Source organism: Staurois parvus, unplaced genomic scaffold (genome assembly GCF_062004578.1).
Source record: "Staurois parvus isolate SC_StPar_1 unplaced genomic scaffold, SC_StPar_1.0 ptg000738l, whole genome shotgun sequence".
Taxonomy (NCBI): Eukaryota; Metazoa; Chordata; class Amphibia; order Anura; family Ranidae; genus Staurois; species Staurois parvus.
The window spans coordinates 480,005-506,988 of NW_028318534.1; the positions used below are offsets into that span (position 1 = coordinate 480,005).

A 26,984-nucleotide genomic window follows, 5' to 3' on the forward strand; every position below is an offset into this window, starting at 1 on the left:
AGAACACCATTATATCTTCTGGATAACAATGTTAGAACTGTATTGGTTCCATTTCATGTAAGCTAAAACCATGTTCATTTGTCATTGCGAACAGCATTCGATTGTTAAAGTGCAACAGACATTAGTGGATTTAATACTGTTAGTGCAGTTATTAGTAGAAAATGTTAGTAAATCAGCATTGCAGACTCCAGATCTTTTCCTCTGAGTTGTCACACTCAGCTAAATCACACCACCAGACAATTGAAAAGACAGGACAGGCATTTAATGTTAGTGGGTTTGCTTTTTACAAGTTAGTAGTAAGAAGAGAAAAGACAGGCAGAGTCAGGAACTTGAACAGTTTGCTGTTTCTCTGCATGGTTAGTAGAAAGTGAGGTTAGTACAGCATGCTTTATTTCCTGGTTAGTTTTGTTAGTTGTTTGTAAGTGGTGTTAGTCATTTTTAATCAAAGCTGTAGACTCAGTGATTGCATTTACTGTGTGTCTGCAGTTGTTAGTATGTTAATACACATGCAGTTTTTCACCAATAATACGACTGGGATGCACACATAGACTGGTTAGGAAAAATATAAACGTGATTTGATTGACATTTGTTTCTTGCTGGCATCCTATCAATCTCATTTCTGAAACTTGCACTTCTCTTTGGATACATAAATAAGTGGAAATATTTGACATGAGAGTAAATTCCAAACTAGCCTATTTAACCTGTTATTGTTCAATACTCATTGCATGATGGAGGGTACCTTAAAGGCATTTCCGCCCTAAAGTGACTTTAGCTTATAGGCCTTTATACATTTGAGAAGGATCTGTACAAGCCAAAAAGGTAACGTCAGCTCAGGGTGGATGCCCGCATTTGCATACTTGCCAACCACCATGAATTCCCTGGACTGTCCACTACTGAAGGTTGGGGTTCAGGCCTGTTATGTCCTGGAATTTTTTATGGGAATATTGGCACGTATGCGTTTTTATGTTCATGTATATTTTAACTTAAAATGTGATACTAATAACACATAATTCATATATAACTCATTTGTATTTGACTTATAGGTTATAACAGTTATCATTTCCATTTTGAATAAATATGCTGTGTAACATAACTATAATTTATGAAAATATACATAAATATGTAATTGATTTGGCCTTAGTTGTGCATGTCCTATATATTGGAACCAAATAGTTAAGAAAAAAAGAGATGCATACAAGGAGAAATAAATTTGGATATGTTATTAACCAAGTAATATATACATAGGCAGCATGGGCAGCATAGTGTTTAAGCTATTAGCACTGTTGCCATTTGATTCTCTTCAGGGTTTATACCCTGAAGTATTTATGTTCTGTCACTGTTTGTAGGGACCATCGGGTGGTAAGTTAAATTGACCTAGTTTATGTTTGTCTGTAAGTCATTAACAAGGACATTAGATTGTAAGCTCCTATGGGCCATTGACTTATGTGAGTGGACTCTTATGTACTATGTGCCTCGTGGAAACGTGCAGTATATGTAATATAAAAAAAACAGAAAAATAAGTGCATCACACAAGATCAACCCATCTTGATGGCTAGAAATGTTATTTAATGAAAATGTTATGTCAGGTAGTCTGTATGGCAAGAGTTCCAACCACCCAACTGAACTGCTTGATGGATGCAATGTTGTCAGATAAGCTCACGAAAATATAAAGGTAGCAAGACAGGCATTTGCTTAAATGGGCCTAAATATAGGCCATTTACTACATACACAGATCATCATTAGATCTATAGTGCACTAATCAGTTGACATGACCATTCCCTGTTTAGGAGTCATAACATGTTAGCACAGCAAAGTGGATCATGTTTTCATTTCAAGCACTGTGGTTTAAACTGCTGATACCATTTTAAACATTAATATAATGTTCTCTGTTAGCATGCTACTGACTTAACATTGCCTCTGCTATCTGAGTATGTAGCAGTGCATTCCTAATATTCCATATATTCCCAGAAAGAGTTTCGATGCAAATCCTGAAATAATTGTACCTTTTTAAAAAATAACAATTGGTTCTAAATTATAACTTCAGACATTCTGAAGTAATGAACTGTGCTCCTGAAATGATAATGCTCACCTATAAGTGGCATTTATTTTACAATGCTTATCTTTCCCCAGATTGTAATGGTGACATTTTTATACTACCTCCTAATAATATTCTTTGGATAATGAAAAGTCTAAAGTACTAAAATAAAGAAACTTCCCTACTTTATTAATGGCTTTCACTGGAATAGTGAAACCTCCATAATGGGATGAAAGTGCATAAGATTGTTGCCATGAAACAGGTACATGTATTTTTCTCTGACCCATCATTTTCATAATAAGAGCGTTACACTGCTTTTTTCCCCTAGGTAACAAAATGTAATTAGAACCAGCAGAGAAGAGTTGGACATGTCATTGGAAAGGTGATCTGTTATAAATATATTTCTAGTCATAATTTCCATTTACTTCCAGTTCAGTAGCTCCGCATAATACATATATATATATATATATATATATATTTATATATCTTACATTTGTGCATTGAAGACCATTATGGTTTGGAGTGGGCCATTTTCAGAAGGGGAAAGGATCTTAATATATATGGTGACACTGAGGTCACAGAGGGGCTGCAGCCTATCGTCTGTCTACCTGAGTACAATTATTGTGTAATCTCTTTCTCTCCTTCCACATAGATTGCCTATTTTCTTCCTAGTACATGAACACAGTCTGTTGCTATTAAATGCTTTTCAGACAAGTGTTCAAGATACAATTTCACCACAGACAAGTGGAAAATAAACAAAAGTAATGGAGAGAGCAGATTGCTGATGCAGCTTAAACGAAGACCTACAAACAGGCTCTCTACAAAACTGAAGTGAGACTCAGCAAAGAGGTGTAATGATAGCAAGTGTTTTGGGAATAAAAACAATAACACTCCTATTGTACCTAATTTACAGTGCATGCTCTCCCACTTAAGCAAAAGCTCAAAATAAATGGAACATTAAAAGGCAAGTTCTCATGAGCTTCAACTAGATACTGTAATTATGCCTTGGCTCAAATCTCCATTAGATTATCATGAATATGTACTTGTGCATTTGCTTTACCATGCAATGGTCAAGGGCCATCTTTTATTAATCACTAGAGATACACCATCTCCATCAACCCTGCAAGAAACTAAGTGTAGCTAACTACTTTATTGTGAGCAGCAGATGAGTAATCTACTAATGCAGGCATGCTAAAAAAAAAAAAAACAATCATATAAGAGCAGATGACATTGGAAAGGTAATTAGCATAATTGTCTTTAAGCATCAAAGGAGTGTGAAAGCCTATTTCAGAATGGAATATTCTTTCCGACTTCTAGCTGCTAATTATTCCCATAAAGAAAACTGCATTTTCCAAAATAATCTACTCAAACAAAACATCTGCAGATCATTTGGAAACACAAAGGGTCTAAAAGACGCAAAGCACCTTGCAAGAAGAATTTAAAAAAAATTAAGTAAGCAGGAAAAAATACCTCCCCTTTTCCTTAATGCAGTATTGTTTTTAAAGGCCATGGAGAAATGCCAAAATCACTGTTTTATGGTCCTAAGTAGTTTAGAGAGTGGCTTTGCTGACATATAGTATTAAAGAAAGACAATGCAAAATGGAAGAAAAATGATGAGATTCCACTAACTAGCCAGTTTTACATCATGTTACAATCAGAGTTTGCCCCATTAGTTTAAAGCTCCCTCCATCTGGAATTTGATATTATACACAGGTTTCTGTTGACCCACAACTTAGATTAAGTGGGAGCAATGAAACAGGGGTCAAAAGGATCCTGAAAAACGTTGCACAAGAATTAAAATTAATTGATGGGCAGAATCAGGACATGCAACTTAAGTGATGACAAACGTATCCCCTCTCTTTCCACTGAACGCCACCTGGTGATCTTTTCCTTCAATATTTATAAATGTATAAATACTGTATATCCAAACCTAAAAGCTTCCATATAACAACACAATGCAATAATGGACAGTAACTTTAAGGGAATCTAAATGAGATTCAAATGTGTCTTTCTCTTTAAGATATTAATCATAAAAATTCCTAGTAAGGTCAATTCTATAAAGAAAAATCTAATCTGTGTATCCCTGTAAAATGATGTTTGAGTGAAATAGAAGAACTCAATTCCTAGGCTGGGTTTTCACTTGAAAATCTTTCTCCGTTCTGTTTCTAACCTTTAAAGCTGCCATTTTTTTTTGTTTTTCATTGTTATCTAATACACAAAAATTTCTGAATTGTCCTATAAAGTTCAGTTATATCTATATAAATACAGAAAAAACATTTGCATATATGCTAAAAATAAAATATAACTTTGAAGATTAAACTGTCGAATTGTACTGTTTGGGCAACGTAACGGATCATAGCTTCTTCTTCGCATGTGGAGGCGCATTGATTTCTGGAAACAGTATTCCACAGGCAAAGCACTTATCTGAAAAGAATTGAAATAAATACACCATCAGATGCCATTTAGTTGCGCCTGCAATGTTGTGTATCAGTAACTCAATTCTGCTGCCTCCTAATTACATCTGGCCCAGACTCTCTTCTTAAATGCATGCTGATTGGCAAAGTAGGTGGCAGATCATTGTCACGAATTGTATACACTTGGGTCTTCAAGACTTAAAGGATGATATTGATTAGTGCTTGTTGACATTCACACACAGGAAAAAAAATAATTGGTTCAGCAGATTATCGTACCTTTAGTTCATTTCCTTGACACAAAGAAGGTGTGACTTCTGACTGTGGTTTTAAATTTAGCTTTTCTTCATGATGAACTGACACCATCTAAATTACCATTTAACATGCTATGTGGTGCAATTTAAAAGCTGACATGCGGATGATCGCTAGCTGATTAGTAAAATTAAGTTGCTTAGTTATAGTTCCACTTACCAGCATAAATGAAAGCTGCATATTATCTATGATTTCCATATACCATGACATATCTAACATTCACAAACAGATTGGGATGTATTTCCATTACAGTTTTAAACTAAAATTTCCGTTTTAACGTTGATATTCATAAGGACTGATTTACTAAAGGCAAACAGGCTGTTCATTTTTCCAAGGAATTTTTCCTTAGCTTAAAGTGATATTAAAGGCTTGGGTTTTTTAAAATATCAAATGTCATACTTACCTGCTCTATGCAATGATTTTGCACAGAGCAGCCCCAATCATCCTCTTCTTTGGTCCCCCGTCAGGGCCCCTGGCCCCTCCCCCATGCTGAGAGCAAGCCATTTGCTCTGGGGCACATCTGCGTGCTCGCTCCCGTGTTTATAAGATACACGAAGAGCAGCTAAGCCCCATCCCCTGCTCGATCCTCACTGGCTGTGGTTGACAGCAGTGGGGGCAAATGGTTCCCACTGCTGTATCTCAACCAATGAGGAGAGAGGAACCCAGGAAAGCTGAGACTCCCGTGCACAGCGTGGATCGAGCTCTTGGGCTAGGTAAGTATTAAGGGGGGCTGTGGGGGGAGCAGCACATAGAAGGTTTTGCATGAAGGTAAAAAACCTTCAGCTTTTACAACCACTTTAATGAATAAGGTGAAGATCTGCTGACCGTTATCAACCAATCATGTGTAAGCAAAAATACAGCTATGGTTCCCCTTAAAAATGGGTGGTGCTAGGTGTGCCTTTAGGAACAAAAGTATGCATGATGATGCCCATAGAAAAACCATTTAGGGACCTCCTTCCTCCATAATCTCCTACTTAAGGTCCTATTCACATTTACATATATGTGGTGCATTGATGGTGTGGCACATTGAAAAAATGTCTTTAGTGCACCTTTGATGCCAAAGCATATATTGCATTGGCAATTAATTGAAAAATGTACCATGAATATACAATGTTGCATGCCTAAAATATGCAACAGTACACTCCTGTTCACATTTTGAGCACAATGCATTGTATACAGACATATTTATTAATACATAATGGCAATTATTTTCCTAGAAATTTCAAAGAGGTTCCAAAACAATATATACATTCATTTTATCCAAATGTATTTTACACATTCTGTTCATAAATTCACTTGTGGCTAGATAGCTCTGGGTCCTCTGTAAAAAGCAGTTGCATGGTCTTCTATGGTTATAGGTATGCCCTTGTGAGTCCTTGGCTGGTCTCCTGCCTCTTCCATCATTTTAATTACTGATCATGCTTTGGTGATACAAACATACGTGCTAATGTTACTAAAGTCCGATGAAAGATCATGGTATAGCACTTCCACATGTTTGACTACCTAATATCTATGTCTTGGCTTAGAGCTGGAAAAAACTGCGCAACTATTGACTGTCATCTATTGATATGTAGTCTCAGGCTCCATTCACATCTGGGTGAAGCAGAAACATGTAAAGAATGCACTAAAAAGTACAAATCACTTGCGGTACCATTTTTTCTTAATGATATCCCAAATTTGGGTAGTAGTCATGCGTTTTACCACGCAACAAAATCTGCAAAAACACCTATCACAAAATGCTCTTGACTCAGTGCCAAGATTTGGTACGTGAGCTTCTTCAGCACATTTGTGAAGGAGACGGAAGCCCATTCAAATGAATAGTTCTGTTCCAAAAGTGCACTATAAAAAACAGCAAAAAAAGTGCTAAAAACATGACATGGCAGTGTCACTCAGATGTGAAGGGGGCCACAGGGTTGACAAGTTATGAGACCAGAGAGTGTATAGACATTTATATATTTATAATTATATAAAGGAGGATAATGTGATCTAGATTAATGTTCAGTTCTACTACATATGTAATTATCCCATCAGAATGGATGGGTGGCACTGATCTGTCACTCAGCTCAGAATGTGTAGTCATATGTGAGTTGTTTAAAGACTGTAATGATTTTAGCCGATCACCTTTTGAACTTAATGTGGGTATGTTTAACGCATATAATTAAGCTGAATTTCATTTCATTCCACAACAGTAAAATCATTTTGTATATGCAATAAAGCATGTTTGTTATACTCACTGTGGAACCTAAGGGGTTAATCCTCTGCATTGTGTAAAACCGCTTTTGATCCTGACTTCTCTGATCCTCCCCTTCTTCCAGTGTCCCTCTCTTATCTCCTGATAAGACATATCGTGTGGAGTCACTCTGCACATGCTCAGTTTGGTGTATATTGCTAGAGAGGTTTTTTTTTTTTTTTTTCTTGGGAGAGTGCATGTGATCAGCACAGGGCCAATCAGCAGTGTCCAGACAGATGCCAGGGGTTCTGCATCCTCATAGAGCAGAATGAAAACTCTTCCTACAAGCTTTAGCATGTACTCGACTGGACACTGATATGTCACAAGACTGCTGTAACTGCTGATGAGAAAAGGTATTTAGCCATTTGTATTTACTAGAATAATTGCATTTCCATGTTCTGTGTACTGTGGGAGAACCAGATAAAGTGAATGCGGGGTCCTGGGTTTAATACCACTTTAAATGCCACAGTTAGTAGTAAAGCAGATGTTTTATATATATATATATATATATATAAATATATATATATATATCTCAGGGGCGGACTGACCATTTGGAAACTCGGGCACTGCCCGAGGGCCCGGGGTCAGTAGGGGGCCCCATGAGGTGCCCTTGGTACCTTTTTCATAGGCTTTTTTGAGTTTGGGCAAGGACACAGGGGCCCCATGATCCCCTATTGCCCGGGGGCCCCATGGGTTGTCAGTCTGCCCCTGATATATATATGTATATATTTATATATATTCTTATGTGTCTCCTAGATTGTAAGCTCGAAAGAGCAGGGCCCTCGATCCCCTCATGTTTTGCATTGTATTGGTATTGTTCTGTCACATGTTCTTTCCCCCTTTGTAATGTACAGCGCTGAGCGAACTATTGGTGCTTTATAAATACTGTATAATAATAATAATAATAATAATAATAATAATGTGCTATTGTCTTTATCAGTGTATGTTAGCAGAGTATGTTATTTTATGTGTTTATGCTGTAAAGCAATCCTAAGGGCTGGTAGCTTTAATTAGCAGCCCATAGAGATTCAGTACTAGCATTTTTGTATTTATTTATTTTTTTAAGTCTGTTCACCTTTAAAGGCTAAAGGTGTAAAACCGCTTTTGAGCCTGACTTCTCTGATCCTCCCCTTCTTCCAGTGTCCCTCTCTTATCTCCTGATAAGACATATCGTGTGGAGTCACTCTGAACATGCTCAGTTTGGTGTGTATTGCTAGAGAGGTTTTTTTTTTTTTTTTCTTGGGAGAGTGCATGTGATCAGCACAGGGCCAATCAGCAGTGTCCAGACAGATGCCAGGGGTTCTGCATCCTCATAGAGCAGAATGAAAACTCTTCCTACAAGCTTTAGCATGTACTCGACTGGACACTGATATGTCACAAGACTGCTGTAACTGCTGATGAGAAAAGGTATTTAGCCATTTGTATTTACTAAAATAATTGCATTTCCATGTTCTGTGTACTGTGGGAGAACCAGATAAAGTGAATGCGGGGTCCTGGGTTTAATAACACTTTAAATGCCACAGTTAGTAGTAAAGCAGATGTTTTATATATATATAGATATATATATATATCAGGGGCAGACTGACCATTTGGAAACTCGGGCACTGCCCGAGGGCCCGGGGTCAGTAGGGGGCCCCATGAGATGCCCTTGGTACCTTTTCCATAGGCTTTTTTGAGTTTGGGCAAGGACACAGGGGCCCCATGATCCCCTATTGCCCGGGGGCCCCATGGGTTGTCAATCTGCCCCTGATATATATATATATATATATACATATATTCTTATGTGTCTCCTAGATTGTAAGCTCGAAAGAGCAGGGCCCTCGATCCCCTCATGTTTTGCATTGTATTGGTATTGTTCTGTCACATCTTCTGTCCCCCTTTGTAATGTACAGCGCTGAGCAAACCATTGGCGCTTTATAAATATTGTATAATAATAATAATAATGTGCTATTGTCTTTATCAGTGTATGTTAGCAGAGTATGTTATTTTATGTGTTTATGCTGTAAAGCAATCCTAAGGGCTGGTAGCTTTAACTAGTAGCCCATAGAGATTCAGTACTAGCATTTTTTTATTTATTTATTTATTTTAAGTCTGTTCACCTTTAAAGGCTAAGTTCAACTTTTGTAAAAAAAAAAAAAAATAATAATGATTGATTTTATAGGTAAAAATGTGCATTTATTAAATTTTTACACTGTAGTCTGTAAAGCATTGCACCTGTGATCAGCAGATCGCGGGTGCAATGTCAGGATCCTGCAAACACTCAGTAAAGCTGTCTGATTGTACCTCCTGTACAGGCAAACAGTTACTGAACTGAAGAAAGAATCAATGAACTACAAGAGCACCTGCATGTTCCCTCATAGTTCATTGAGAACTACAGGTCATCTGCCGTGGTGGTAGACAGTCAGAGCCGTGCATAAGGGGATACCACCAGTCCACCTGTACGGGCCCAGGCCAGCAGGGGGACTCAGGCTGGGTGAAGCAGTTGTGAACAGGGAGGGTGATCTGCACGGGGGGGGCGGCAATTACTGGAACCGATCCCCTGTATGGTTCTCCCTGCAGCAGCTGAAAGCTGACTTCACTCTCTCCTGCTGGCTTTCAGCTGCTACAAAAAGAGCTATACAGGGGATCAGTTCCAGTAATTGTTCCCCTCGCCGCACTCATCTTCCTCCCTGTGCACCATATGTTCCCCCTGTGTGCCCCCACCCCCACAGTGCCGTCAGCTTCCCCCCGCTCTATCCCACCGGCAGCTGCAAGCACACCCTTCCTTTTCTGAATGAACACAATGAATAATCAGTACCAATCACTCACAGTGTTTATTTATAACTGAAGCATAGTAAACTGTTTTTTTTTTGGGGGGGGGAGGGGGCACGTTAGGTTGGCTGCATGGGGCCCCGTGGTTTCCAACAGCAGCCCTGTAGACAGTACTTGTAGTTCATTCACAGCACTCTGTGACTGAATGATGTGGCTTTGTGGGCAGAACCCAGCACAGTCACACTATTTCTTAATTGTGACAGCCGGAGTGGGGAGAAGATCCCCACCTACTGTAATGAGGGGATTTGGGGGTGTGGGCAGATGCTTTATAGTAAAATGTTACGTGTTACACCTTTAAATAAGGGTGTAACATGTAACATGTTTCAAAAGGTTGACCTATCATCTAAGGCCCTGACTAAGTGCTTGTGTACATAGGTGTTCTTCACCTGCATTTGATGTGAGTTGGAAATGTATATCATACATAAGTCAGCAAATTCCCAATTTCCTCAATTGTACCAACTGTACCTTGTGAAACTGAGTTTGACCTGCTTTGCATTGTAGTGCATTCCTCTGAATGTAGCATGTCCTATTATAAATGCATTCGCATTGCAGGCAAAGCAGCTGAAATGCAGTCTTTTGTGGTAAAACACATGTGTTTGAGCTGCACTGTTTTGAAATGTAAAAGCCTGCATTTGACAGCAATGCCTTCCACCCTTGACTTCTATTATCCAGTTATGTGCACGTAAAAATGCAGATTTTTAAAAACATTTGCTTTTCATTGAGTATTCTTGAGAGAGTGAGACTATACCACATTCACTAAGTTTTTGGGACAATTTTCCTTGTAAAGTGCAACTTCCCTTGCAAAGTGAACAGTCTCTTTGCCTATAGTAAATCAAATCTATTGTGTATGATTGTAATAGAGAGTGGCAAAGTGAACATTTACTGAGCTTATTAGGTTGAAACTGTGTTCACTTCAGTCATCCAATCATGTTACAGCAAACTCATGTTTTTTTTCTCTTGTACGTGGTTGGATATTCAAAAGTTCACCTTATTCATTAGGCTAAGTAAAGATTCACTGTGCAAACTGATTAACACTTTTCCAAGTGAACAGTCTCTATTATTTCAAACCTAAATACCTACATTTTAGGAAGGATCAGCAAAGCAGAACTATTTTGTAGCACTACAAAGCAGAGTCTCCATAGGCAATGTACAATATAGTTGCTTCAATTTACATATTTAATTACAGACTTTACATAGAAACATGTTTTTTTTTTTTAAGTTTACACACATTGATGATATGTTTTGTATCAACTGATCATTACACATGTACCTAAAAACACATTAATATGACTATACATTCCCTCTAATACATATTAACCTCTACACTACCCTGTACTAAGCGTACCCATTTCTGTTTATTTTGCAACATATACTGCTTTTCTTTCTTGTCTGGACTACTTTGGGCAATTAGACCTAACTTAAGAGCTATGGACATGCACCAAGCTGACAAATTTCTTTGTGTTTTAGAAAGGTTATATTTCTATGCAAAAGAAAGAGCAACTGAAGTAAGCTCTGTGTTAAAATTATTATTTAGTTTCGTATTCTGCTAGCTTGAACAGCAGGGTCAGTTTCTTCTTTGCATGTTGTCATAGGAGTATGTTGCTTAGAAACTATGATATATGAGGATTAAAACATCCCTTACTGTGAAATGGTAGGATATTAGGATTTACAAGGCAGATACACTGTATATCTCCGAGTAGAGTAATGCCAAAGCTGCATTAGTGAGGTGCTTTATTTTTCATCTTAGGAGTCTATTATATTACTCTTTGTAACAGTATTTTTTTGTATTTTTGCATTATTTCCATATATATATATATATTTATACAGTGCTCATCAGCATAAATGGGAACACCCCAACAGATCTGTCATAAAACCTTTATTTTCCTTTCAGAATCAACATTTTCTATGGGACACTATACCACAAAATATTCCCCCAAAAAATGGGGGCCATTGATTGCAAACAAGATTTGTTAATTTTCACACACAAAAAGGTATTTTTTTCGAACAAATTCATTCAAGACTATGTTGCAAAAATGAATACACCCCAATGAAAGTCTTAGGAGCAAAGCTAAATTTTAGACAATAAAATCCTAATTAACAAGGATTCAACACAGTGGCTAAATGGTTAGCACTTCCACCTGGCAATACTAGGGTCGTTGGTTCGAATCCCAACCACAGCACCACCTGTCTGGAGTTTGCATGTTCTCCCTGTGTCTGTGTGGGTTTCCCAGGTACTCAGGTTTCCTCCCACACTCCAAAGACATGCTGTTAGGTTAAGTGGCTCCTGCCTAAATTGGCCCTAGTATATGTATGTATGAAAGTAGGTTATGGACCTTAGATTGTATGTCCCTTGACGGTTAGAGAATGATGTGAATGCTATATATATATATATATGTATATATATGTAAAGCACTGTGTAAATTGGTGAGTCTAATTGTTCATTAAAAAGGTGTCCACCAGACAGTTGGATATAAAAGAGTGTTACTTAACAAAGAAAACCCCTTCCCATTTCATGCTGTCAGCAATGGCACCACATGGAAGAGATATGTCAAAAGGCCTGAGAATGAAAATAATTTCTCTACACAAGAAAGGTGAAGGCTACAAGAAGATCAGCAAAGCTTTACTTATTAGTCAGAAAGCTGTAGCAAAAGTGATACAAAAATTTAACAAAGATGGAACTGCAACCATTTCACGGAGCTGACCAGGCCGTCCATGGAAGTTAACACCTCAACAGGAGCATCTTTTGATGAGAAGGGTTGAAGAAAATTGCCATGCAAGTTAACTTCAGTTAGCTAAAGAAGTAGAAAGCCAAACAGGGGTGATTGTTTCCTATGACACAATACAGCGCATGCTGCATGCATGGGTGTCGTCCACAAAGGAAGCCTCTCCTAAAGCCCATGCCCAAAAAAGCCCGCCTAGAATTTGCCAAGGCCCATGCTGAAAAAGAAGAAGACTATTGGGACTCTGTACTCTGGAGTGATGAGACCAAGACAAATGTTTTTTGAACTGATGGCTTTAAAACTGTATGGTGCTGCAAAAGATTAGGAGTACAAAATTTCATGGTGCCTACAGTGAAACATAGTGGTGGCAGTGTTCTTCTGTGGGGCTGCATTAGTGCTGCTGGTGTCGGGGAGCTGCATTGCATTTATGGTATCATGAATTCACAGATGTACTGCTCTATAGTGAAATAGAAGATTCTACCATTACTCCATGCCCTTGGTCGTTGTGCACTTTTCCAATGGACAATAATCCAAAACACACATCTAAGGCCACTGTTGCATTTCTGAAGAACAGGGTGAAAGTGAATCAGTGGCCAAGTATGTCTCCTGATCTGAACCTAATCGTACACCTATGGGGAATTCTGAAAAGCATCCCCACTCTCCATCCAGCATCCAGGCTCTAAAAGAGGTCGTTTTTGAAGACTGGAAAAAGATAGATGTTGCAATATGTCGCCAACTTGTTCATTCCATGCCTAGAAGACTTGGTGCTGTCCGTACAAATCATCGAGGTCATACAAAATACTAGATAGAGTAGTTTTTGTTGTGGGGTGTGTTCATTTTTTCATCAACTAATTTGAGTAAAACTGAAGATTTTCTTATAATATTAACCTTACATTCATGTAATGAGCTAAACAACTCAGTTTTGTCAAAAATTTTAAAATTGTTCTTGTGTTCATTGAGATATTGATTAAAATCTTACTTTTAAAAAGGGGAAAAGGGGTGTATTCATTTATGCTGAGTATTATATATATATATATATATATATATATATATATATATATATATATATTCTAATATGTGTGGGGGTTTTTTTCTTATTTTCTGACACACTTAGGTGTTTATGTTGTCAATTAAATAAATTATTTCATAAAACTGTAACTTGTGAAAGAATTGTGTGTAGGAAGAAGAAAGCTATATATATAGATGATGAGTTAAAGTGGGTTATTACATTACATATAAGGTAGCAAATAACAATCAGTGCATATTGTTAAGAGTTCTGGGGCTGATTTATTAAAATAAATAGAGAGTGTTCACTTTGCAAAATGAATGTTCACTTAGTTTAGAAAATATAGTTTAGGCATATCGAAATCCAAAAACAAAAAATTTATATATATATCCGCTTAATGGTTCTTTGATATGGTGGATGCATTCGTTTTCATTTTCCAGGCTAACAACATTTTCAGCAAGTACAAAAAAAGTTTGCTGAACTTACCAAAATTATCCTTTTCCCTTTCTGTGCCATGGCTGTCCTCATACATACAAAGAACGTGTAAGACATGAAGGGACTGAAATCGTGTAATTTGCAAGATGATCAGGTGAAAATAAAGGAGGAAAAAAACTTAAAAAAGAAATCTAACGAATCCACCATATCTAGTGACTTTAAACTGCAATGTATTACATTTTTGTTTTTGGGTTTAGATATTAGGGGTTGATTTACTTATGGAAATAAACTGTTCACTTTGCAATTAAATTTGTCCCAGAGCTTAATGAGGTGAAGCACTTCTGAGATCCATCATCCTACCATGTGCAAACAAAAATTTAGCTTTTTTTTTTTTTCATTTTCCTTGCACATGATGAATAGGTACTCTTTGCAACGTAGCATGTCAGAACATTTACTATCTGGAGGATTCAGGACCCTGGTGGTGATACCTGGTAGCAGTTTCTGATGACCTTACTTCTGTGGAACCGGGATGGTGATCTGTGGGTAAACTGATCCGGGATCTGATGATCGTTCTATGGCCTGGTGACGCAGGATTACATATTGCGTATGTTAAACGCACATCTGGTGAGTGCGTTTTTCACCTATTTGTGTGGTTCACACCTATTATCACACCTTGGATCAGGACGTCCACTCACCTGGAATTAGGATCTCCCCATGATCCGCACTATTATATTGAACTTTTATATTTACAGATCACCATCAGAGTGATATCACGCATGTGTATGAATTCGCACTAATATATTGTGTGTATAAACTGTGTTTTATTATTTAGCGCTGCACCATTCTATTTGATATATAGAACATTTACTAACCTCTGGGGAAATTCTCCTGCAACTTCCCTTGCAAAGCTAGCAGCCTGTTTGTCTTTCGTAAAACAACTCCAAAGTATCACATTAGTACATGTGCATAGAGAAAATATTTGTATATGGTGTAACAGGTGACGTAAAACATAGACCCTAGTATTAGCTACTTTATTAATTTAGATCCATTGGATAGTGCCTACCACATATTTACAACTAGAACCTAGGCAAACTCCGCTTTGACTCCAAGTCAATAAAGCTTTTCTAGGATTGCAGCCACTACATCTAAGGACTTGCAATATGCTACATTTTTTGGTTTTTAGATATGCTTTTAGCTTTGTTCCCCTTGAATACATAATCATGTGCAAGGGAAAAAAAGCAGGATTTTTTTGCACATGAATGGATGACTGAAGTGAGCACTGTTTAACCTTATTCACTAAGCTAAGTGAATATTCGCTTTGCTAAGTGAACAGCCTGTACTTCTTTAGTAAACCATCTCTTTTATGTCTATACTTGTTATGGGTCAGTGGCTAAAAGTAATCAACCAAAAGAGTCAGCATGACAGCCGGGAAACCATGGCAACCAGACAATTTGCAGAATGAGAATGCAGCTCTTTCAGCCTCCATGTTTGAGGAATGATTTCCATTACACTGGTATGATTTTGATCACAGTTTATGTAGAGCTGTCATATTAACCACTGTTTGGTTTAACAGCTGTGATTGTAGTTGTATTAGTGTATCTAATCAATTGAGTATGGTGTTTGCTACATTTTTACTTTCAGTAATAAACAGTTTTCGTCCAGGCACTTTTAAGAGACTATCAAAACAGTAATTGAAAAAGACAAGGAGGTTCATTTATTAAAGGCAAATAGACTGTGGAGTTTATTTACGAAAGCTGGAGAGTGCAAAATCATTTGAACTTCTGCACAGAAACCAATCAGCTTCCAGGTTTCATTGCCAAAGCTTAACTGAACAAGCTAAAGTTAAAATCTGATTGGCTACTATGCACAGCTGCACCAGATTCTGAGTGCACCCGTTTTAGTAAATCTCCACCTGTGCACTTTGCAAGTGCAGTTCCACTCTGCAAGTGCAGTTGCTCCACAGCTTATTAAATAGGAGAATGTATGGTGACTTCCATCATCCAATCATGTGCCTGCAAAAATACTGTTTTCCTTCATTTTCCTTTCTTGTAATTAGGTATTCTTTGCAAAGTGAAAATTCTCCTCATTTTTAAAGCTCTGGAGCAAAGTGCACAGTCTAGTTGCCTTTAATAAATTAATAAATCAACCCCATTGTCTTTTGGTTGAACTTGATGGCCATGTGTCCTTTTCAACCTAACTATATAACAATGTAGAAAAATTACCTGTTAGTACAAATAGAAAAGGCTTCAAATATGTTATACAACTGTTTTGTTTAACAGCTATGAAAGATGTAATTGTTACCATTGTATTTCATGAAATAGCCACCATAGAGAAACAGCAGTATCTAATTTAAAATCCTGACTAGCATCTACCTACGATAATAATCGTTCTGATTATACATTTATCCAGACCATAGATTTTCATGATTAACTTGTTTTACATTTACAAAATAAGATTTTTATACGTTATGGATTTATGAATTAAATGTCTGGATTTCAGTTGGAATACGTACACATAACAATACTAAATAGCATCTAGTGTTTACCTTGCACTGAAATGAGATTGCCACAATAATATTGAATCATCAAGTGCTCTCTGAAATTGTACCAACAGGGAGTGGCATCATCTTCTTTCACCAGTCGGTAAAACTGGAAGAAAAAAAGAGAAAAAGCAAACGACGCAGCAGAGAGAAAATGCATGCAGCTAGTTCATGTAACAGCAAAGTGCGTTTTACAGTTGCCGACCCTCTTAATGATTAGGGCATATATTATAAAATACTATAGAGTTGCAGGCTGATCATTGACATTTAATATTAGCCTGTGTTCAGTTCACATGCTGACCATTTTCTTTCAATGGTAAATCTTACTACACATTTGAAGTGAACAAAAACTAGTAAAAAAAAAAATTTACTAATTCAGCCTCATGGTAATTTTAAAATTGGAAAATTTAGCCCATATAAACACTAGATTTTTTTTATCTAATGTTGTTAATACATTTCTGATGTTCACTTATCGTCTACATTTTTATCAGAATAAAGATCATACCTTCCTTATAATATTAAGTTTAAAATATACATGGAATTGCCCACTTTAATTAAGATAATAAATCGTAATGCTCTGATCACTGACCTTTGTCATCTTAATTTCTGTATGTGAGATCCAGATAGTCTGTTTGTGTCTCGTACTTTGGAGTGGTGACTGACATCAGCTAGTATGCTGCTTCCTATGCAATTGATTAAACTATATGGTTACTATAAGTATATCTATCAACTTAACCACCACTTTATGCAATTAACGAGACAAAGAAAAACCTGGGTTGTGATAAGAATTACCAGTAAATATATGTAATAATATATTATTTAAACTTTTTGTGTGGGAAGTGCAGGTGTGCCTGCTCACAGCTATAGGCAAATAGAGGACAATAGGTATTAGAAGATAGAAGGTAATAGAAGAGAGCTCACTGCTGAGTGGAATAGCACTGTATATGTAGCTAACATGTGCAAAATATAGAAAATATTAAAAGTGCTAAATATAAAAATATAAAATAAGGGAAAAACACTTTATTTTGTTTTTGTACCCTAATTTAAAGAGTTAGTTTACTTTTTTGCAAAAAATAAAAAGGTGAACCAACTCACTACCCCCTCCCTGCTGCTCTTATCTCCTTCCTTGATTACTTTCTTCTGCCCACAAAGCTGGTGTAGTGGTCCAGACATCTGAAAAATGCTTTGGGTAGTATCATGGTGCTCATGGTGGTAAGTGGGCATTGGTCAGCACCAGCATGTTACTTTGCTGACCAATGAGAATTGCTCTAAGCCACCCCAACATCCCAGAACAGATGTCTCCAAACGTTTTAAACAAAGGGCCATTTTAAGGGTCCTTCAGACTTTAGGGGGGCTGGATGTTGGTGTCAGTGGGAGGAATAGTACCCCATCCTTGGTGTCAATGGGAGGAATAGTACTCAGTCATTGGTAGTGGGAGGAGTAGTACTCCATTGCTGGTGTCAGTGGAAGGAATAGTACCCCATCATTGATGTCAGTAGGAAGAATGGTACCCCATCATCGGTGTCATTGGAAGGAATGGTACTCCATCATTGGTGTCAGTGGAAAGAATAGTACCCCATCATTGGTGTCATCAGGAGGAATAGTACTCAGTCATTGGTAGTGGGAGGAATAGCATCTCATTGTTGGTGTCAGTAGAAAGAATAGTACCCTATCATTGGTGTCAGTAGGAAGTATAGTGTCCCATCATTGGTATCAGTAGAAAGAATAGTACCCCATCATTGGTGTCAGTAGGAAGAATAGTGCCCCATAGTTGGTGTCAGTGGGAGGAATAGTGGCTCATATCAGTGAGAGGAACAGTGCAACAAGGGCTGGTTAAAGGCACGCAAAGGGCAGCATCTGGCCCCCGGGCCACATTTTGGAGAACACTGTCCTAGAACAAAGAAGGGTGCAGAAGAGAGCTGCTTTCAAAAGCCTGGACAGATACATCAATTAGCATGAGCAGTGAAAGTAATTATTCAAGAAGGTAAGCACAGCTAGAACGGGGATGTAGGGAGCATGTTGTTAGTCAGTTCACCTTTTCATGTTTTATGAAAATGTGAACTAAACCTTTAAAGAGATTGTGTGTGGATATATATAAATATAGCAATCACTGCCAGTGCGAACTTAAATTTAAAATTGTGTGCTCTTTGGTTGCCAGGTTGCCAACCCGGCGTTATAACCTAGTGAGTCAGTAATTGAATCAAGCATAAATATGAAAGTTCACACTTTAATATTTATTACATTTTAGGCAGTTAGTTCAGGCTGCTCTATGTTTATCCTCACAGCTTGACTGTAAAATGTTAGGTGTACACTATACCTCATGTTGGTGATACTTGAGCCAGTAATATCTCTGAACACCTCCAGTTACCAGTGTCTTGTACTATTTGCTGTGGTGCTGTATATAAAAAAATAATTGCAGAAAAGGCACTGAAGAATGAGATTTACAAATATAAGAAATAATAATAAACATAGATATTCAGGTAAATACCATAATGCTATTATAGTCTTGTTTCTAGCTTCAGGACATAGGAGCAGGGGCGGACTGACCATTTGGAAACTCGGGCACTGCCCGAGGGCCCGAGGTCAGTAGGGGGCCCCATAAGATGCCCCTGGTACCTTTTTCATAGGCTTTTTTGAGTTTGGGCAATGACACAGGGGCCACATGATCCCCTATTGCCCGGGGGCCCCATGAGTTGTCAGTCCGCCCCTGCATAGGAGATAATTATACGGCAGTTTTGTCAACTCTACTGTCTATTTATGTATCATACATGTCTGAACTCATTTTTTTATCCTTTGCAATCATATGGATAATTTAAAGGGACACTGCATTTGTTTTATATAGTTTTATTTAAACATATTCAAATATTCACATAGTCATTAATTGGTCTATTATGTTATTTTCCATTTACTTGTATAAAATCGTTTGTTTGCAAATGAATATTTAATTCAGGGTACTTCCATACAGCGCATGCTTTATTTGTAGTGCCTGTTGGAATTCCTAATAAGAAAGCCCACAAAAAATGCATATGTTGTGACTGTCTGGGATGGGGGTGTGTCCCTCTTCTGACTCTTTATATTGTATACAGTATATGTTCTGAATGCATATATTATTATAGGGCTCATGATAATGTCAGTGAGCAAACATGGCCACACATTCTAGTGACCATATTTAGTCAAGAATGTCACTTAGTTTCCCAGGCCAGTAATGCTACTGCCTCTAAATGACAGATCCCTGGCCGGTTTGCTTACAAGCAGAAGCCAACCAGGCATCTGTCATTTAGCAGTGGTAATGCTACCACTGTTCAATGACACATCATATATCGCTGGTCACTGATTGAAAAAAGTCACTTTAAAAGGGTTAACACATGCTGCTCCATGCTATAAGGCATTCCCAAGAATGTTATTTTTTTTGTTCCTTTGAGATGCATTAAAGACCCTCTATCCACTGAACATTGTATATTTGTTTTTAATTTGCATTTGTACAGCACCCAGCTACACATGTTCTTCTTAACAAAAGTTTGCAAATTGGCCTTAAAAGGGTTAGAAAATATCAAACTCTATCACAGACTTGAACTTCCAGCAAAATGAACTTTGCATGGTTCTCTCATGTCTAATTGCTTTCACGTTTGATTATTTCTTGAGGGGCTTGCAGATGCACACAGAAATCTTAATCAGGTATTTAAGAAAAATTCAAACAATACTTTGAAGTTTACCAAATTTCCTGAAGCTTCTGTACCTTCTGACGGCTTCATATTATATGGGATTTCTATAAAATAAAAGGTTTTAATGAATAAACTAAGCATATTGCCTGAAATGTATCTTGTTTATGCCGTAAATGATAGTAAATTATATTTTTTATCTTAAATTTACAATTACAATAGATGTGGGGATAATTAATATGTAAAAAGCAATGATTCAAATGATGTACCTGTTAATGTAGAACCAACAAAAAAATTAAATTCTAAAATATAGTACATTATAGTCATTCACTCATTTAAAAGACCTGATCATAGACTAGCATATTGAAGCACTCCGCAGCTTGAATGCTCAGTTAGGTTAGCTTGGCTTTGAGCTGAACAGGAAACAGTTTAGAGGTGTTCTTACAAGGCACCCAGTCTTAATTAAAATGGGATAGACAAAAATCATCTAAAAAACCCCAGTGCAACTGAAACTCTTGAAAAAAGTGAACGTTTTTCACTTGTCAGCTTTTTCTAAATAGTTTAAAATGGTAAAAATGATGTAATTAGGAACAGGTTTAATATTACTTTACACATTTTTAGTTTGTGTGAATGTAAGTATATAAATTACTGTATCCTATCAAATACCATGGTAACAGAATGATTTCCGTGAAAATGTGTAGCTTATATAATGTCTAATAGGTGTTGGAAATAGAAATGTGTGAATTTCTGCATAGTGAGATTTGCCATGCATAGTATGCACAGAGTTGGATTATCCAGTTTAGGTACAAGATTTGGAAATATATTTAATTGCAGCTAAGACTAAAGTAATTGTAGTCTTTGTTTTTTTTTTTTTCTTGGATCTTGCCAAATATAAATTTGAAATATATACAGCACATATGAACTAGTTTTATTGACAATATTTTTGTCATTTGATCCAGGATCGGCTTCTTGAAACACCCTCTGCAGCAGAGCTCAGGCTGGGAGGGGAAAGCAGCACAATAACCAATCAGTTTTTATGTAGTGCTCAGGTGCCAACATGGAACATGCTGATAGGAGGAGAGAATAGAATGACAGATGAGCTCAAAGGTGTGCTGCTTCAATTGTCACTGTCAAGTCACAGGCTGGGGGGAAGAACCTATAAGTTTTGCTTAGCTACAGCAGACAGTCTTCAACAATCCTGCCTTGACAGACAGAGCTGAGCAATCTCAGGCCTGGATGGACAGAAATACAAATACTTTGGAAGATAAAATAACGCCTTAGGGAAAGTTTTATTCACTTGATCTTTGTTAGATACTTACTGTAGACCCAAAACAAAATTAACAACAATCGTTAATAGTAAAGTACTGCTGTGATTTAAATAGGAATGGACTGTAATAGGTAGCATATAAGAAAACAAAGACTACAACTAGTACCTTAATAAACAGAAGCTAAGTTATTTAATTTTACATTTTTCTGCAACTGAACACTGTGGGGTTGATTTACTAAAACTGGAGAGTGCAAAATCTGATGCAGCTCCATGTAGAAACCAATCAGCCTCCAGGTTATATTGCCAAAACCTAATTGAACAAGCAGAAGTTAGAAGCCGATTGGCTACCATGCACAGATGCAGCTGATTTTGCACTCTCCAGATTTACAGCCCGGTCTCACCAAGCCTAACTTTGAAATCGTGTGACTTACAGTGAAGTTGCACGATTTCAAAGTCGGGGGAGATGGCGATTTCAGGTGCGATTTGCAAGACATCTGACACAGATGTTTATGCAAATCGCACCAAAAGTAGTACATGTACTACTTTAGAAATCGGTGCAACACCGACCAAGTCGTAACTGCACTGATTTAACCGCTCAGATTGTGGACAATTGGCATACGGTTTGCAAGTCGCATGGCATGCAAATCGCACCCAGTGCAACTGGGCTGTTAGTAAGTCAGTAAGTCTACCCCTTTATGTATATATGGTATATAACCATCAGGAGTGAAAAATCTTTCACAAGTTTGAAATGTTTGACACCAATATATTGACTCTAAAGAACAAAAGCAGCCAAATGAATAAATGTATTTTTTTCTCTGTGTCCTTCAAGACAACCTAAATATACCTTGCATATTTTATATTTAAAGAATAAAGAGCCAGCTCACAGAAACTGCATTGGACGTCTGACACTAGTACAAACTGACAAGGGTAAGTGCAAGTGCCAGACTTTAAAAGGTCATTTAAAACCTTGCTGTGTTCTACACGAGTATTATAATGGTTTTCAGTGACCCTTGCACATGTGACATGCATTTATTTCACATCGTTTTGAGACTCACCTTTTTAATATAGTCTGACGATTTTCACAATCCAATATATGGGCAGGAAGACACTTCTTGTAGATATATAGAACATTTCCTAATCCTGGCATTTCTTCCATCTTTACATAATCTAAAAACAAATTACAATTTTGATGAAAATATTTATTATTTTTAAATATTTAACGTATTTGTATGAATTTGCTGTTATGATTGCATAAAGATATAAAACTTTGCTTTAAAAATGCACTTTGTTCACTTAAAATCATAGCAATGACTCAATAGGTATGTTTTTGTAATGGTATATAATTAAAAAAAAGTATTAGTTACATATCATAAATAAGCACCGTCTATGTGCAATAACCACCAATCACATCACTTTGCTTTTCAAACCTGTACTAAAGGAGTGATAACTGGATTCTGGTTGGCATTGGCATGGCACACTGGTCTTACTTTAGACAGATTTGATAATTAAGTGTCAGGGTTACATAGTGGGGTCAAAGAAAAGCAAAAGTCCATCAAGTGATACTTTTAAATTCTAGTCATGCTGATCAAAAAAATTCAAATCAAAACCCCAGTGGGAACAATATCCTACTGATCATGTCTTATCCGGTAGAAATTTGAGGAGGAAATTGCAGATGTAATCATGAGCAATAACTTTGAGATACTGTGAATGAATGATATTATAGGCTTGAATGAGTACACCTAAGATGGCTGTCTCACTTTTTGCATGTTCATGACGCTTCCCCTACAATAGACTCATTTTAGGAGGATTAACACAGTACAGAAATAGCATATTGCCTCTTTCAAAATGTACAATGGATTACAATCTTCAGTGTTAAGCCGGCCATGGACCAATTCGAATTTCAATCAATCTGTGGGCAGGTTGGTTGTATTGATGTTGATCCATCAATTGACTTCAGAACAACCATCCTGTCAGGATTGTTTGCATGATCACTGCCGGTGAATATAGACGCCAGCAGCAGGGGCGGACTGACCATTCGAGCACTCGGCCACTGCCCGAGGGCCCAGGGTCAGTAGAGGGGCCCCATGAGATGCCCCTGGTACCTTTAATAGGCTTTTTTGGGTGTGGTTTGAGTTTGGGCAAGGACACAGGGGCCCCATGATCCCCTATTGCCCGGGGGCCCCATGAGTTGTCAGTAAACCCCTGGCCAGCAGTGATCATTGTATTCTGCCAGTGGGGAAGGCTTTCTGTGTTCCACACTGGCAGAACACCAAAGCGCAACAGGAGGGATTCCCCCACCAACACTGATCATGTTGATGAGGAATCAAGACATTTTCTGCCTTAGGACGCACAACACATAGCAGGACAAAAAAAGCCACTAAGAACTCAAAAGAACTCAGAGTAACATGGAGCATCATAAGTGACATACAGGACCCTTTTCTACAAAGGGAAATGTCATCCTTTTCTTCTCACGGCTAGAGGATCATGAACTATGAACTGCATAATTGACCAAATAGTTCAGAGATTTGAAAATACTAATTGGACCCAAATTGTTTTTTTTCTAAGTATATGAGATACTTGGAAAACATAAGCCAAACAGTCCTTTCTTCAAAACATTGTAAAATCTACATTTCAAAAGAAAACTTTGCACCTTGACTAACTGAGAATCTTAAATCTCTCAAGGCCATACTTTGAAATGTGCATTAGAACTTGAATACTGTACATTTATGAATTAAACATTGGTAACTAGACTGACATGTAGCTTTCATTAGTAAGCAATGAATACATATACTTCTTTATTCTATTCTTATTTTCAATGGAACTATCAAGATCTATTTTTTATATTTATAAAATCCCCATTCAGCAACCTAAAAAAGATTTGGAATCTTTTAAAAGAGCAGATTGGGGGGCAAGCCAAGACCTTCTAGTGGATCCCCATCTAGATAATGTACATTTTTTAGAAATAAGAAAGCACATCATTGCATAAATCCAGTGGTCAAAAGATGTATAAATGCCTGGTCCCTATATCCAGGAATATATCATTCATTGGTGCTTCTATTGCAGTATGTTGGTATGGTAACACTATTAAGAATGTAAAAAATAAAGGGCACAACAGCTGAAGAAATATCAAAACTAAAAAATTACATCTTTTATCACAGCTGCTAAAACAGCTCCACTATTTCATATAGTAGAACCATTCATCAGCCTAGCTGATCTAAAACCCATGGTAACTGTTTCCAGTAAAAATGAAGAAAAGTAAACAAAACTCTACCTTCCTTTTTGCAATGGGCCAGCACTTGCAAAAAAAAAGATCAATAATTTACTTCTTTTTTTATTTATTTATTTATTTTTTGCATTTTTTTTATCCCACAGACAAATTTTGACAACAGATAATGGAAACATATTGGTAAGTGCACCATCCTTGTTACCCTTGCTATTCTGCAGCTTTTGAAACTGTGGACAATACACTATTAATAGAAATATTGCAAGAACATTGATGTTTGGAAAGCAGAGCCCTCAGTTTGATCCATTTTTTCCTTTCTGGCAAGCTTTTTTTTACTAAAAGAAAATATGCCATTCAATTTACATGGAAATTTTTACTTTGGAAGGGAATTTTCCCTTAGCTTAGTGAATAAGGTGAAGCTCTGCTGGCTCTATCATCCAATCATGTGCAAGAAAAAATATTGTTTTTTTTAGTATCTTTGTGCATGCTAGGGAATAATTTGCAAAGCAAGTTTTCACTATAAGTTAAAAGCCTATTTGCCTTTAGTAAATAAACCCCAGTGTTTAGAAAACCATTGTCCTAGCTAAGCAATTTCCTGTGATGTCCACAAGTTCAGTGCTGTCACCAATACTCTTTGCGACTTATGTGCCACTCCTTGGAAACATTTTGCAGAACTTGGCTACCATTGTCATGCAAATAGATCACAAATGTAGTGAACTTTTACATGACAATTCAATTATTAACCTGACCAAAGGAACTGGGAAAATTTCAGCTGGTTGAATATGAACTCTAACAGTAAAGTGGTAAAGATCTTTCGTCTAGCTAAAAAAATGAAAAAAAAAAAATCGCATCCTTTTGCCTAACTGTTGCAAACTGTTGCAAACTCTATACTCAAACATGGGTTGGTTCGTGAAGGAAGTTTAACAATTAGACAACAAGCATCAGTTGTTCTTTCACCAGAGGAAAAATGGTGACAATAAGAATCCCTAAAGCCCTTAAGACTTACACAACAAGTTAATTAACTTGTCGCCTCCTGGTTTAGCTATTGAAAGGCTTTATAGACATAGCAAAAAGATAACGTTCTGTCAGTAGGCCAAAATTCTTAAGCTAGACTGCTAAAATACATTGCCTTCACTGTATGTCAAAAAATAGAGCACTGTTGTCTACTGACTTTCAAAGCTTTGAATAAACTCGGCTTCACATATGCAAAGGTTCTACCGACACAATATATCCAAGACCACTTCCTCCTTTCCTAATAGAGAGAAACCTGGACATTTCTATGGGCCTTTACACTAATTTTGTTTGCAAGAATCCAATTCTTGAAATCCATAAACAAATACCACTGTATCTTGGGAACTGACACACAATCACACTCACTCCTGGCTGTTGACTCAGCTTTGCTAGGCTGAGAATTTTATATACTGTACATGCAAAAATAGAGTCCACATAAGAAGCAAAACCCCAAATAGCACATACAAAAGCAAACAAATGCCTTGATGTGTTTCATGCTGTTGTGCTTAGACAGAAGGTTGCTAGAGTCGCATATGGACTGTAGTTATATCTGCTTATGCATCCATTCATCACATAATTACCATATAAACCAAGGTAAAAACATCAGATTAGTTGTTCCATGACCACAGAACACATGGACTTAGTAGCAATCAAAGATAAAAACATATCAACGTTTTCAGATCATTATAACATTGCCCTCTGGTGAATATTTCTCCCCATATGTGGAAGATCTCACAAACTACCCACATAGCCATCAATCAATCCATTCAAACTTTATTTTATGCAACTTATACAGGAGGAAACTCCTGAGGGAAGAAGGGATCAACAATTAATTAATTAAAGGAAGATACATCCTACTCAAAGTTTAATTCTAATAGGTGTCGGGAATTAAATATGCAGTTACTTGAGTCTGCATGCTCTGTGGTTATCAGACAGAAAATGAGGTGCTTTCACCTTATCTCATGCTAACAACTAAATGCATATTTGTTTATTCAAGCTAATGGAATTCAATTACAGTTACCTTTCCAAAAGTGCTTTTACATTTATCATGTTTTAAAGAAAAAAAAATAAGTTCTGAAGGAACAACATGCCATAAAAGTAGTTATTATCTAAAAGACTTAGAATAAATATGGTTCTGTTTCAGCATACCAGGTTACATTTAATTTTAGTAAGTATCTAAGCTAAAGAACCAACATAGATATCTTATAATGGATATTATAATATCCATTATCACTTATAATGGATATTGCCTGTGAATAGCTTAATTTTTGTATAGCCCAATCTTTGTTCCCTAATCAATATATCTGATCTTCTGTGTGCCATCT

General features: G+C 37.1%; 1 long non-coding RNA gene across 2 annotated transcripts in view; it reads right to left on the bottom strand.

The window, feature by feature from the left end:
* Nucleotides 1–240: 240 nt before the first annotated feature.
* Nucleotides 241–26,984, bottom strand: part of LOC149445221 (uncharacterized) — an 86,140-nt gene continuing 59,396 nt past the window's right edge. The window contains exons 3-7 of one of the 2 annotated variants that reach the window (XR_016306432.1): nt 22,481–22,592; nt 20,213–20,265; nt 18,817–18,894; nt 16,506–17,182; nt 241–4,459 (exon numbers count right to left, since the gene is read on the bottom strand). This is a non-coding gene — a long non-coding RNA (uncharacterized LOC149445221). The remainder of the gene's footprint in view (nt 4,460–16,505; nt 17,183–18,816; nt 18,895–20,212; nt 20,266–22,480; nt 22,593–26,984) is intronic. The other variant, XR_016306433.1, reaches the window with a different exon arrangement.